Here is a 12523-nt window from a genome sequence, read left to right on the forward strand (position 1 = left end):
ACACACACAAGTTAACCCGTGCATGATACTCATGCATTCTAGTCAAATCAAGATACTTAAGGTCTTAAAAAGGTTCTTGTCATGCATTTGGGCCTAGCCCAGGCCTCCTCAGGGGAAGATCGTTACTTCCCGACGCAAGCGCCCTTTTTAATGTGTGTTCATGAGGTAAAATTACCTCACGAAAATGAGTTTGACCCCATAACTCGTAAATTTAGCCTTTACTACCCCTCCCACAGGGGGAAGGGGGGATGATGGAAGTTAACTGACTTGACTATTCTAATTTTTTTGTCAAATAATGTCAGTATACCAAATTTCAGGTCAATTGAGCCCTTTCTGAAAAAATAGTTTTTTCCACACACACACACACACACACACTAACGCACGCCTCTACACATGTGTGTTCATGAGGTAAAATTACCTCACGAAAATGAGTTTGAGCCCTACCAAATTTCAGCCCTTTTTGAATTTTTTTTCCCACACACACTAAGAATTTAGTAGGTCAGTGTATAACTCTGCCCAGCAGGTGGCGCTGCAACTTGTTGTTTTTTTCCACACACACACAGACGCCACTAAGCATTTATATATTAGATATATATATATATATACAAGTTAACCCGTGCATGATACTCATGCATTCTAGTCAAATCAAGCTACTTAATGTCTTAAAAAGGTTCTTGTCATGCATTTGGACCTAGCCCAGGCCTCCTAAGGGGAAGAGCGTTAGTTCCCGACGCAAGCGCCCTTTTTAAATGTGTGTTCATGAGGTAAAATTACCTCACAAAAATGAGTTTGACCCCTCAACTCGTAAATTTAGCCTTTACTACCCCTCCCACGGGGGGAAGGGGGGATGATGGAAGTTAACTGACTTGACTATTCTAATTTTTTTGTCAAATAATGTCAGTATACCAGATTTCAGGTCAATTGGATGAGCCCTTTCTGAGAAAATAGTTTTTCCACACACACACACACACACACACACACTAACGCACGCCTCTACACATGTGTGTTCATGAGGTAAAATTACCTCACAAAAATGAGTTTGAGCCCTACCAAATTTCAGCCCTTTTTGAATTTTTTTTCCCACACACACTAAGAATTTAGTAGGTCAGTGTATAACTCTGCCCAGCAGGTGGCGCTGCAACTTAGGTTTTTTTTTTCACACACAGACAGACAGACGCCACTAAGCATTTATATATTACATATAGACACACACACATACTCACCTGTCCATTATTCTGTCAATGGTATCCTGTATTAATGATCTTTCTGTTTCACTATGTGCTTGATATTAAACATTATCTGGCTGTCTCAATATAAGAGTGAAGCAATGATACAATTTTGAAAATACCTAATGTGTCAAATTTATTCAAATAGACGATTATTAAAGTGTAGTCATCAGAAAACCTTAATTTCACACATGGAATTTACCCTAGACCTAGGCAACATTAGCCATTCCACAGGTTTCTGACATGTTGGGCATAAAAAGTGTTTGTGGTCAATCAACAGCCGTCCCCAGCCACCCCACAAATATATAGATATCTGCATGTGCAACAAAAAAGTATTAGTATTAGTACTACTGTGTTTAGCATAACATGACCCTTTGCAGAGAGTTTCAAGTTATGTAACACTTCAGCACAGCAAATGTGTAAACAAAATATACCCATGAAAGTAATATATAATACATCTTTTTGCTTTTTTTGTCAGCTCAAGGAGACAGACATGTTTCTGGATCCCCAGCACCGGGTTCCAGCTCTCCAGCTCTCCAGCACCAGTTTCCAGCTCCACTGCCCTGGATTCCCGCACTCCTGCCCTAGGTTCCAGCACCCTTGTCCAAATTGAACATCCCCCACCCTGCCTTGTCTGTTATCCAAAATAAAAAAATATTTTTAAAAAAAAAGGAATAAAAAAAATGTGCAAATACATTTTTTTTATATTAAAGGACTTCGTAACCCAGCTTTCTCTTGGTTTGCCTCCTACCTCTCTAGCTACTCTTTAGCGTGTCTGTTTCCAACTCTTTCTCACCCCTCTTCTTATTTCTGTTGGAGTCCCTCAAGGCTCTGTCCTTTGCCCTCTGCTCTTCTCTCTTTACACCACCTCTCTCGGTGAACTTATTCAATAATTTTTCCTCCAATACCACCTCTATGCTGCAGACACACAAATCTATCTTTCCACCCCTGACCTCTCTCCCGCCTTCCTAACCCAAGTATATAGCTGTCTCTCGGGTGTAACTACCTGAATGTCACAGCGCTTCCTCAAACTCAGCAACTCCAAATCTGAGCTTTTCATCTTTCCTCCCACCAATGTTGCTGTCCCTCCCAATATCTCCCTCTTGGTTCACAGCATAACTCTCTCTCCTGTCACCCAAGTCTGATGCATTGGAGCCACCCTCGACTCTGCCTCAGCTTTATCCCTCATATCCAGACCCATGCCAAATTCTGCCACTTCCTCCTCCGTAACATCACAAAAATTTGTCCATTCCGATCTCAGAAAGCAACCAAAATCCTGGTCCATGTACTCATCATTTCTCGTCTCGACTATTGCAATCCCCCTGTCTCACTAGCCTTCCTGACTCTCATTTTTCTGACCTTCAATCCATACAGAATGCTGCAGTTAGGCTCATCTTACTCTCCTGTCACACCACTTCTGCTAATCCTCTGCGTAAATCCCTTAATTGGCTCCTATCCATTTCAGAATTCAGTTCAAGCTCCTTACCCTCATTTACAAAGCCCTTATCAACACTTCTCCCCCTTACATCTCTGACTTTGTCTCGAGGTACATACCTACCTGTCCACTCTGCTCTGCCTCTGACCTCTGCCTCAATTCACCTCTCATTACCTCCTCCCATGTGTTAGGAACCCCTCAGCCAGTACAGCAAACCCCGGAGTCTGCTCCGAACGTCTGGTGTTCACTGTTGCCCCTAGTGGTGGGGACAGGCTTGGCTGCAGACAAACAGAGGGTCGCGAGATGTGCACTGGCTGGGGAGAACCCAGGAATAGAGTTATTGAGGCTGTAGAGTAGGAAGTGCAGGGGGGAGCCAGGAGAGACACCGAGTGGATGGTGTCAAAACTGATATATCACTCGTGGCTATTGGAATAAATAAAGGAACAGTTGATAGAGAAGTCCCCTGATACACAGCAACCTCTGTATCGGTGCTTGTCCGGAAAGGAACGGAACTTGCAGTGATATGTAAAGATGATGACACGGAACGTAGGCAGTAGCCCAGGGTAACTACAACCGACAGTACCGGTGAGAGCCTGGAGATTTGAGAGAAACAGTTCTTAGGCGGTTGCCAGGGGTAACTGCAACCCACAGTACCGGTGAGAGTCCGGAGATTTAGGGGTAACAGTTCTTAGGCGGTTGCCAGGGGTAACTACAACTCACAGTACAGGTGAGAGTCCGGAGATTTGAGAGAAACAGTTCTTAGGTGGTTGCCAGGGGTAACTGCAAACCACAGTACCGGTGAGAGTCCGGAGTTTGAAGGGAAACAGTTCCTTGCCGGTTGCCAGGGGTAACTACAATTATAGGCACACAGTGACATATGTAAATAGTCAATAGTACTTGTGGCAAGATTGAGTCCGGAGCCAAAGGAAGATTGCTGAAATCTTAGCGCAGAGATGCTGCAGGGGCTACTGTATAATGTAGGATGAGCAGAGGAGCTGCAAATCATGCCGGAGCCAAGCCTGGGAGCACGACTTTACCAGGGTCCAGGAGAAAACTGACTGGAACTGGTGATTAAATAGTGGAATCGTCAGGAACAGAATCAGGTCTGGTTCACGGGATATCAACACAGGAGAAGAGTCAAAGCAGAGCCGAGTCGGTACACAGGGAAATCCAATGAAGAGTAGTCAGGAACGGAAACCTTCTGGTACACGGGAATACACTAAGCCGGCAGGAAACAACAGGAGCAGGTAACAGGGCAAACACAAGAAAGCAGATCACTAAGGTAGTCGTATTACCGGCAATCCTGCAGAGGATTAGCCAGCTATTTAAGGAGAGCAGAACCAATAGACTGCAGGTAATAATAAGGAAGCCAGGAGAAACAGGCTGGCCAGGTGAGGCATAATATAGAAATGAGAGCATGAATTGAGGACAGATTCTGACAGAGAAGAGACCTAACTGACCCTATCTAATACCTATCTAATCTATACCAGCTAATCTATCTGATCTACCTAAACTAATCTATCTGAACACCCAGTGGCTATCTAACTTACCTAAGTACCTACCTACCTATCCCTAACTAACTACTGTGCTGCCCCCATTCTTTGAAACTCCCTACCCCACATCACTCGACTCTCCCCCAGCCTTCAGTCCTTCAAATGCTCACTCAAAGCTCACCTTTTCACGCTTGCCTATCCTACCACCTCCTGACCATCTTATCCATCACCTCCTCTCCTTCGTCTGCCATGTCCATTTTGTCCTAGGCTGTCCTACTGTCTCTCACCACCTCTCCCTCTAGATTGTAAGTGTTTCTGGGATCTGTCTCGGGACCCTTGGGACTAGCTGTGGCTGGAGTGTAGAAGAAACTGGGAGGCCGGATGAATGTCTTGCTCATTGAGCTTGATCTAATTCCGTATACTGGATGTTATAAGGAGGAATGTAGGACTGGACTCTGTACTGGAATAAATGAATGGAATCTGGGTCTGATGGACTGGAACCTGGATGTGGGAACAGGGGGGACCTGAACTCACAACAAGAGACTCAGTACCTCCAAAAACTCAGAGATTCAGACAAATATATTACCACAACTGGGACTGGGAAGACTCAGAACTCAGGCAGAGACTAAACAGGGGGTGGCAACCTTCTGAACAGAATAAGACTGGAGCTGACCTGGGACAACTCAGAACCTGAGGTAGGCCTGGAACTGGAAGTCGGTACCCCGAGACACAGAGATGGCTCCAGAAAGTGGATAACTCAGAACAACAGACTACTACCCAGATAGCCAGTTGGAGAGACAGAAATAGATTGATGAAAGGAGGATCCACACAAAGGATAACATCTGGAATCTGTACTTGAGCAGATAGAATGAAGGTGAATCCACACGAGGAATAAATAGCCAAAGTATTTATTTAAGCAGGCAGAATGAAGATGAATTCACACAAAGGGTTAATGGCTTGCAGTTCATATAATAGCAACAGGATGAAGCTGCATTCACTCAAAGGGTTAATGGTTTGAAGTTCATATAAATGCATACACAATGAAGCTGAACTCACTCAGAGGCTTAATGGTAAAAGTCCATATGACAGCATACACAATGAAGCTGAACTCACTCAGAGGCTTAATGGTAAAAGTCCATATAACAGCATACACAATGAAGCTGAACTCCCTCAGAGGCTTAATGGTAAAAGTCCATATAACAGCATACACAATGAAGCTGAACTCACTCAGAGGGTTAATGGTAGAAATCCATAGAACAGCAAACAGGGATAACCTGAATTCACTGAAAGGGTTAATGGTTTGCAGTTCATATAACAGCATACACAATGAAGCTGAACTCACTCAGAGGGTTAATGGTAGAAATCCAAAGAACAGCAAACAGGGATAACCTGAATTCACTGAAAGGGTTAATGGTTTGCAGTTCATATAACAGCATATACAATGAAGCTCAACTCACTCAGAGGGTTAATGGTAGAAATCCATAGAACAGCAAACAGGGTGAAGCAGAATTCACAAGAAGGATTGATGGTTGAGATCTGCATACAGCAGACAGGATGCAGCAGCAAACAAACAGCAACTGTGGAAGTCTAGAACCAGGAACTAGGAAAATAGTTGCACTGGCAATTTGCTGAGTGTAGGGGGAGACTCTTATAGTCTACAGAGGAAGCCAATTGGTGGATGAGATCAGGTGTTCAGACTCAGCAGGAAGTTTAGCAAATGTCTCACCCAAGATGCCAGCCTTCAGTATTGCAGACAGAAGTCACGCTTGTCCCAGGATAGAATACTGCATTCGACCAGGAGGGAGATGTACAGTGATATTGTACCGCCGAGTGGTGTAAACTGGACTAAGACCCCGATTCATGACAGTAAGCTCTCACGGGCAGAGTTCTCTCTACCTATTGTCCCAAGTCTGCCTACTGTCTGACTCCCTTGTATGTCCTGTCAAGTCTTTTGCTGCACTTTGTTTGATTCCCCTTAGCATTACTCACACTCATCTGTGCTACTTACGTGTAGTACCTCATCCATTTATTATTTGCTTCTGTATCTGGCGCTACGGATTCTGTGGCGCCTTACAAATAAATAAATAATACTAATTCCTATTTGTTTTTATTTTCTGGTTTGTTTGTTTATTTAATAAAAAGGAATCGTTCAAAACATTGGTGGGTGTGTGGGTTCTTTACTTTTTTATAAAAATAATAATAGTAATAGAAGAAAGTATTTTATCCCTGGTGCACTACTAGTCCCAGGATGGTCAGGCTGCCGTTAAGTATCACTAGTACTACAAGCACAAGTATACTTCATGGCTGCAAGCTCATGCTGGGACCTATAGTGCCCCAAATAAACATGTAAATACAACAAAGACACAAGTCATTTTTAATGCCATAAATGACACACACACATTATTGGTCACCTACATGAAGGGTCTGTCATCTGTAATACATTGTGTGATTCAAATAAAGCCAAAACCCTGGAAGATGATGCAAAATCAGCTCCCATGCAAAGTAAGCTCTTATTTAAAATGTATATTACTATGCATTATTATACATTGAAATAAATATATATATATAAATTAAATAAAGATTTGAGTTGAGTGTAGATGTGTTGAGTTTATTTTATAATAAATAGCCTTGAGTTTACTTTGCAAGAGAGCTCTTAGGTAAATACAACATTCTGTATATATACTGTAAAACCAAAACTGTAAATAAGATAAATAATGTTGTTTTTACCTAAGAAGACTACTGCAAAGTAATCTCAAAGCGATTCTAAAATAAAAGAAACAACTCAACGCAACTCAACTCTCCTAAATTATTTATTACTAATACGAATGCATTGGGTGCTCTCCCGTGCGTTTGCACCACATCCGGAAATGGCTTGATTCTGTGTTCGGACACAGGAGTGTTCCTGGTCACTTTTACGTGACGTAAGCGGCTTACAAATTAATTCATCTTGCTTTGTATCTTGAGATCCGTTCCTTGATGAATTCGGGATTGCGCAGCTCAGAAATACGTGCGTAGATAACGGAACGCAAGTTGAGCACAGAATGCATACCCTAATGAATCAGGCCACAGGTGTGTGTGAGTTGGGGGGTGTCAAGAACGTACGAGATCTGTGCAAACTGGGGTTACGTTTGTTTTTTTAATTAAAACATTAATGAACATTACTGTGTTTACATTTCAATAAGCCATTCACATGAAAAAAGGCATTCCACTAAACTGTAAAATGTCTGTTCTGTATATTCCAGCTTAAGTGACTGTATTTTATAAATTTTTAAATGTTTTTTAATGCAGACAAGGAACATTGCTGTGTTTGAAGTTGAAATTTTCTGTAACCATGGAAACATGTAAAAAAATATTATACCATGTAGCCATTTTATCTCAAATAAGCTGAAGCATACGTGAATCAGCTCAATCATGCTCAAACTTGTTAGCAATGCTCAAAGTTAGCTATTTTTTTAACGTTTATTTAAAGTTCTAGAATTTATCATTCGTTTCTGAACTTCAGAACTAGTTTGATGAACAATTTCAAGAATATCTACTAAATATTTATTACTGTGATCAATTATGGGCATACATAGAGGGAAATTTAATAGATCTGTGTGAGAGTAATCCCTGTGCAATGCGTATTTTTCTTTATAAATTGTGCTAAAATAGCTTAAATTTCTAAAACCAGTATTTTGGTAAAATAGTCTCAAATATATGATTATAGTTATGGGCAATTCAAAACTAGGCAAGTTATTGACAAATAGGATATAAGAGCTGTGGATATTTAGCAAAAGTATGTAGTTCCTAAAATCCAAATTTATTGTTACTGAATTATGTCAGATGCTCAAAATGAACATATTTGTTTTCTAACTCATTAGAAGCCATTTTTTAGAGAAAAAAGAGAGGATTTTACTGTTGTACCAATTGTTGGTAATGGTAGTACACTAGGTTCAGAATTTGGAGGTATATTTAATTTGCTGACAATGGGGTACAACTACTAACCTAACAATATTGTTGATTAGAGAGGTAAAAAAAAAGAAAAAAAAAGTTTGTGCACCATTCTGAATCAACCAATTTGTATTAAGAAATTGTCCATTGAAAGCTCATCTTTTGGATATATATCACATTTCTAATTACAAAAGGTATAAAAGAAAGAAAAAAATGAGTACAAAAGTGTAACACCTTGAAACTGGGGAGTGGAGGGAGGGAAAGGGAAGTAATGCATGAGAAGATAATCATACTATAAAGACTTACACATATGGAGAGATTAGTGATGTATAGTGAACAATAAAAAGAAATGCAAGAGATCATAAGGAGACCAATATTGATTTATGTAATAAAATTAGGTGCTCACAACACCATTCATGCCATGGCCACCATTTGGTCAGGGGGAGACTGATGTGTATTTGAAAGCAGTGGTTTCCATCTCATGGCTTCTCTGGTTATTGGGAATAATTTTAGACACAGGTGGAGGGGGCACAGTTTTCCAGAATTGAGTTAACGGTGGTCTGGTTGTTAATCACTGATTTGCAGGGGATAGTGACGTAGCAGAGCCAATTCAGGTAGAAAGGTAAATCTTGTGTTAGTGACACCAAAAATTGGTTCAAAACCTCTATCCTTAGGTTCAAGACTAGAGGGCAGCTCCAAAACATGTGTATTAAGCTCACAACCTCATCACAATTTCTCCAATAAAACTTGGATACATTCGGAAAAATTTTATAGAGCTTATCAGAACTATAATATAATCTATGAACAGTTTTTTCAAGCATCTTCGAATGGTTTAAACATTTGCGTTTTTTGAATAGATTCTGAAAATTTGACCCAATCCTCATTTGTGAAAGATACCTGCAAGTTTGAATGCAAGATGTTAGAGTGGGCGCGGTATGTCTGGAATCAATGGTGGACTTGTAAGTACTTGTAAAAATCGTAAGAAGGGATAAAGTATTTTTCCTGCAAGCAGTCAAAGGACATAAGTGAGGAGCTCTAAAAAACAGGAGCGCTGTTCAATATCTACCCATGGCTTTGGGGGAAGGGAACTAAGCAGTCATTAAGCTGGTCCAATAAGAAGGCCCGTTGATAATGTTCAAGTTTAGGTGCAGATAAACCACGTTTCAGTTAGCTGAGTCTGGGCCTCTTCCCTTTCCATATAAAGTTTGTTGATATGGCATAAAATTAGGGAATGGATTGAAAAATATATAACAATTTGGGGAGGAGCATAATTTTGACGGCTGCCAAACAACACTGCCATGAAACTTTCATCTGTAAAAACTATCATGTTAAATTGTCTTCACACTGTCATTATTCTTGTGAACATCTTTGACCTACTGAGCTCTGCAAATAAACAAAAAAAAACTATGTTTCTACATTACTCTGCCTTGGAGTTATTAAACATTACTTATTCAAGTAACAAGGCTAATTTTAAACATGAAGCAGCCAAATAAGTGGCCAAATATAGTGCAGTAAGTGTACGACGAAGACCGGAGTGGGGGTTGACCACTGCACCTTTTTCAACAGTGGATCGTTTGTGTGATTGCACTTCAAAGGAGTTGATTGAATTTGCGGAATCAATTTGTCAATACTCTGCCGGTTTTAAGTCTCTAGATGGATAGGATAAGTCTTAGGCATCAGATCAAAAGCCATTTGTTTTATGTGTACGAGAGGGATGAAAAACATCACTTACATGGGTGTTTTACAGCGTCGGGATACTATTAGAGGCTGCACGTGGATGTCTCAGCAGGTTTGAATCAGACTTGCTTAATCTCTTCTAAATATGTTAAGCTATCATCACAATTACATGGGCAGAAATCGTCTCCTTAATATTCATTGATTTTTGTTTGTTTTTTGCAGTGTGTAATATTGAGTGTGATATTTGTTATGTTTATAGAGGAGAATTGTATGATTAATTAATCTTAGAATGAACCCTCCCCAACTAGTAGAACCACTATCCCATCACTAGGAACCTTGCGGTTCAAGCAGAACTTTACCCCCAACAACATCTGTATAGTCATAACGTTCCAGAACTCCGAGACTGAAGTCTGAATGAAAACCTATTACAGGTGGTAGTTGATTATGCAGCTTAGGCCAATTCAGGTGTGGGGAACCAGAGCATCATTGAAGTGCAGGCACTGGGGGTGAGTTTCTCCCAAACCACGAGAATCCTGCGCATGGTTTTTTTTTGGCTCTGTTAACTGGCAGGAGATTCATTCAAAAATATTAAACAAAAGGCGTTCGATAGGTTACATTGGTCTTATATGACTCAGGTTCTTCACACCTTTGGATTTGCTGGCAACATTTTAAAGGCCATACTATCCCTATATTCAAACCCTTCAGCGCGAGTGTATAGTGATGGATTTCTTTCTCTAAATTTCTCAATTACTAACGGGACCCGACAGGGCTGCCCCATGTCCCCTATAATATATCTGATGGCCATAGAACCGTTGGCGGCACGGATAAGACTGGACCAAAGATGCTTAGGCTTAGAGGTTAAAGAGACATCTCATAAAGTGTGTCTATTCGCTGATGACGTGCTCTTATTTGTGACTAACCCGGAGACCTCGCTGTCAGCAATCCAGGACCTGCTGTCACAGTTTGGGAAAGCCTCCCTTTATAAATTGAATACTTCAAAGACAGAAGTGCTCCCTATAAATGTCCCGGTAGACGTATTACAGGCTTTAAAAGATAAATTTAATTACTCTTGGAAAACTACTGGACTAACTTATCTTGGAATTCAAATAACCCCTCATTTAGCTTTAATAATAGAACATAATTTCTCTATATTACATCAACAACTATTGAAGCTTATAGGCTCATGGATGTGCTTCGAGGTCTCCTGGTTAGGTAGGATCTCAGCGTTCAAAATGATGCTTCTCCCTAAATTAATGTACTTATTTCGTATGCTCCCATTTTGCCTTCCCTCGGGTCTGCTGGCCAAATTGACCTCCCTGTTGAAAACATATGTCTGGAAGTCCAAACCCCCCCGTATTGCTATGCAGCGTATGACTAGGGGGAAACGGCAAGGGGGACTGGCCCTTCCTCATTTGACAAAATATCATGAGGCTTGTATTTTATCTCAGATCCGAGACTGGTATCTCCCGGGAGGAGTGAAGCCTTGGGTAGATCTGGAGGTAGCGTCTATTCCAGAGTTCCCCTTGACAGATCTTTTATGGATACCTGTCCAGTGGAGACCCCCTGTGGAGACCTTGCCGGCTCTTATCAGAGATACATTGACTGTGTGGGATCGATTGTGCCAGAGAACCGAGGGACTGTTGCGTCCCACGACGAGTGTGTCTCTACGAATAATCGCCAACCAAATACCAGACTTGAATCTTTCTGGATGGATTGGTAGGGGTATTCGGACCCTAGGACATTTGATGGACTCGGATGGGATCTGCTCCTACTCACACCTCAGTGACCTATATTCGTTGCCCAAAGGTGACTTTTACAAATACCTTCAAATCAGGCATCTATTAACTTCCTTACCGTTGAGCATTCCGGCAATAGGCCCTCCTTTAGCCAGGTATTATTCCCCATTAACTAAAGGTAGCAGTAGAGCCAGTATTACCCTCTGGTATAAAAACTTATTGAGTCTTGAGGCCGCTCCCAAATCCAAACCTCAGATCCAATGGGAATCAGACCTTCAGTTAGATTTGTCGGAGGAAGACTGGGAACATATTTTTGCCAACTCCTTTAAAATGTCCAAGTGCCTTAATCACACTGAGATGTTGGTAAAATTATTGAATAGAATATATGTTACTCCAGACAAACTTCATAAGATCTGGCCTTCTATATCCCCACTATGTTGGCGTAATTGTTCTGAGCGTGGCGATATTTTCCATGTATTTTGGTCATGCCCGGTAATAAGGCCTATATGGAATAAGGCCTTTCAATTGATAAGCTCTGTCCTTCGTCACTCGGTCCTCCCCACACCAGAGTTAGCTCTATTGCAATATTATCCCCCCTCTCTTCCCAGTTGGGATAGATACGTGACAGGCCAGATACTGATAGCAACCAAAGCAGCTATAGCCCAGGCCTGGAAGCAGCCTCTTCCCCCTACTCTGGCCAAGATAATCTCCAAAATTAATTTCAATTTTGAAATGGAAACCCTGGGGGTCCCATATTCCACGTCAACATCGTCCCCGCTGATTAAGTGGAGAGCCTGGCATAATTATGTGACAGATGGGGAAGGAAATCCATCACGCTCACTTACCTCACCCTCTAATGATAACGACGCTGGTGAATGATCCTTTGTTTGATGGGGTGTAAAGTATTAATCAAGCCGAATGTACACAACGTATAGTCAATTGCTTTGAACTTTGACGCTGTATTTTCTCTCAAAAATATTGTGTATGTGTTCCATCCCCTTTATGTACCCTTTACCCTTTCCCCTT

The sequence above is a fragment of the Mixophyes fleayi genome, chromosome 2 (assembly GCF_038048845.1).
Source record: "Mixophyes fleayi isolate aMixFle1 chromosome 2, aMixFle1.hap1, whole genome shotgun sequence".
Lineage (NCBI taxonomy): Eukaryota > Metazoa > Chordata > Amphibia > Anura > Limnodynastidae > Mixophyes > Mixophyes fleayi.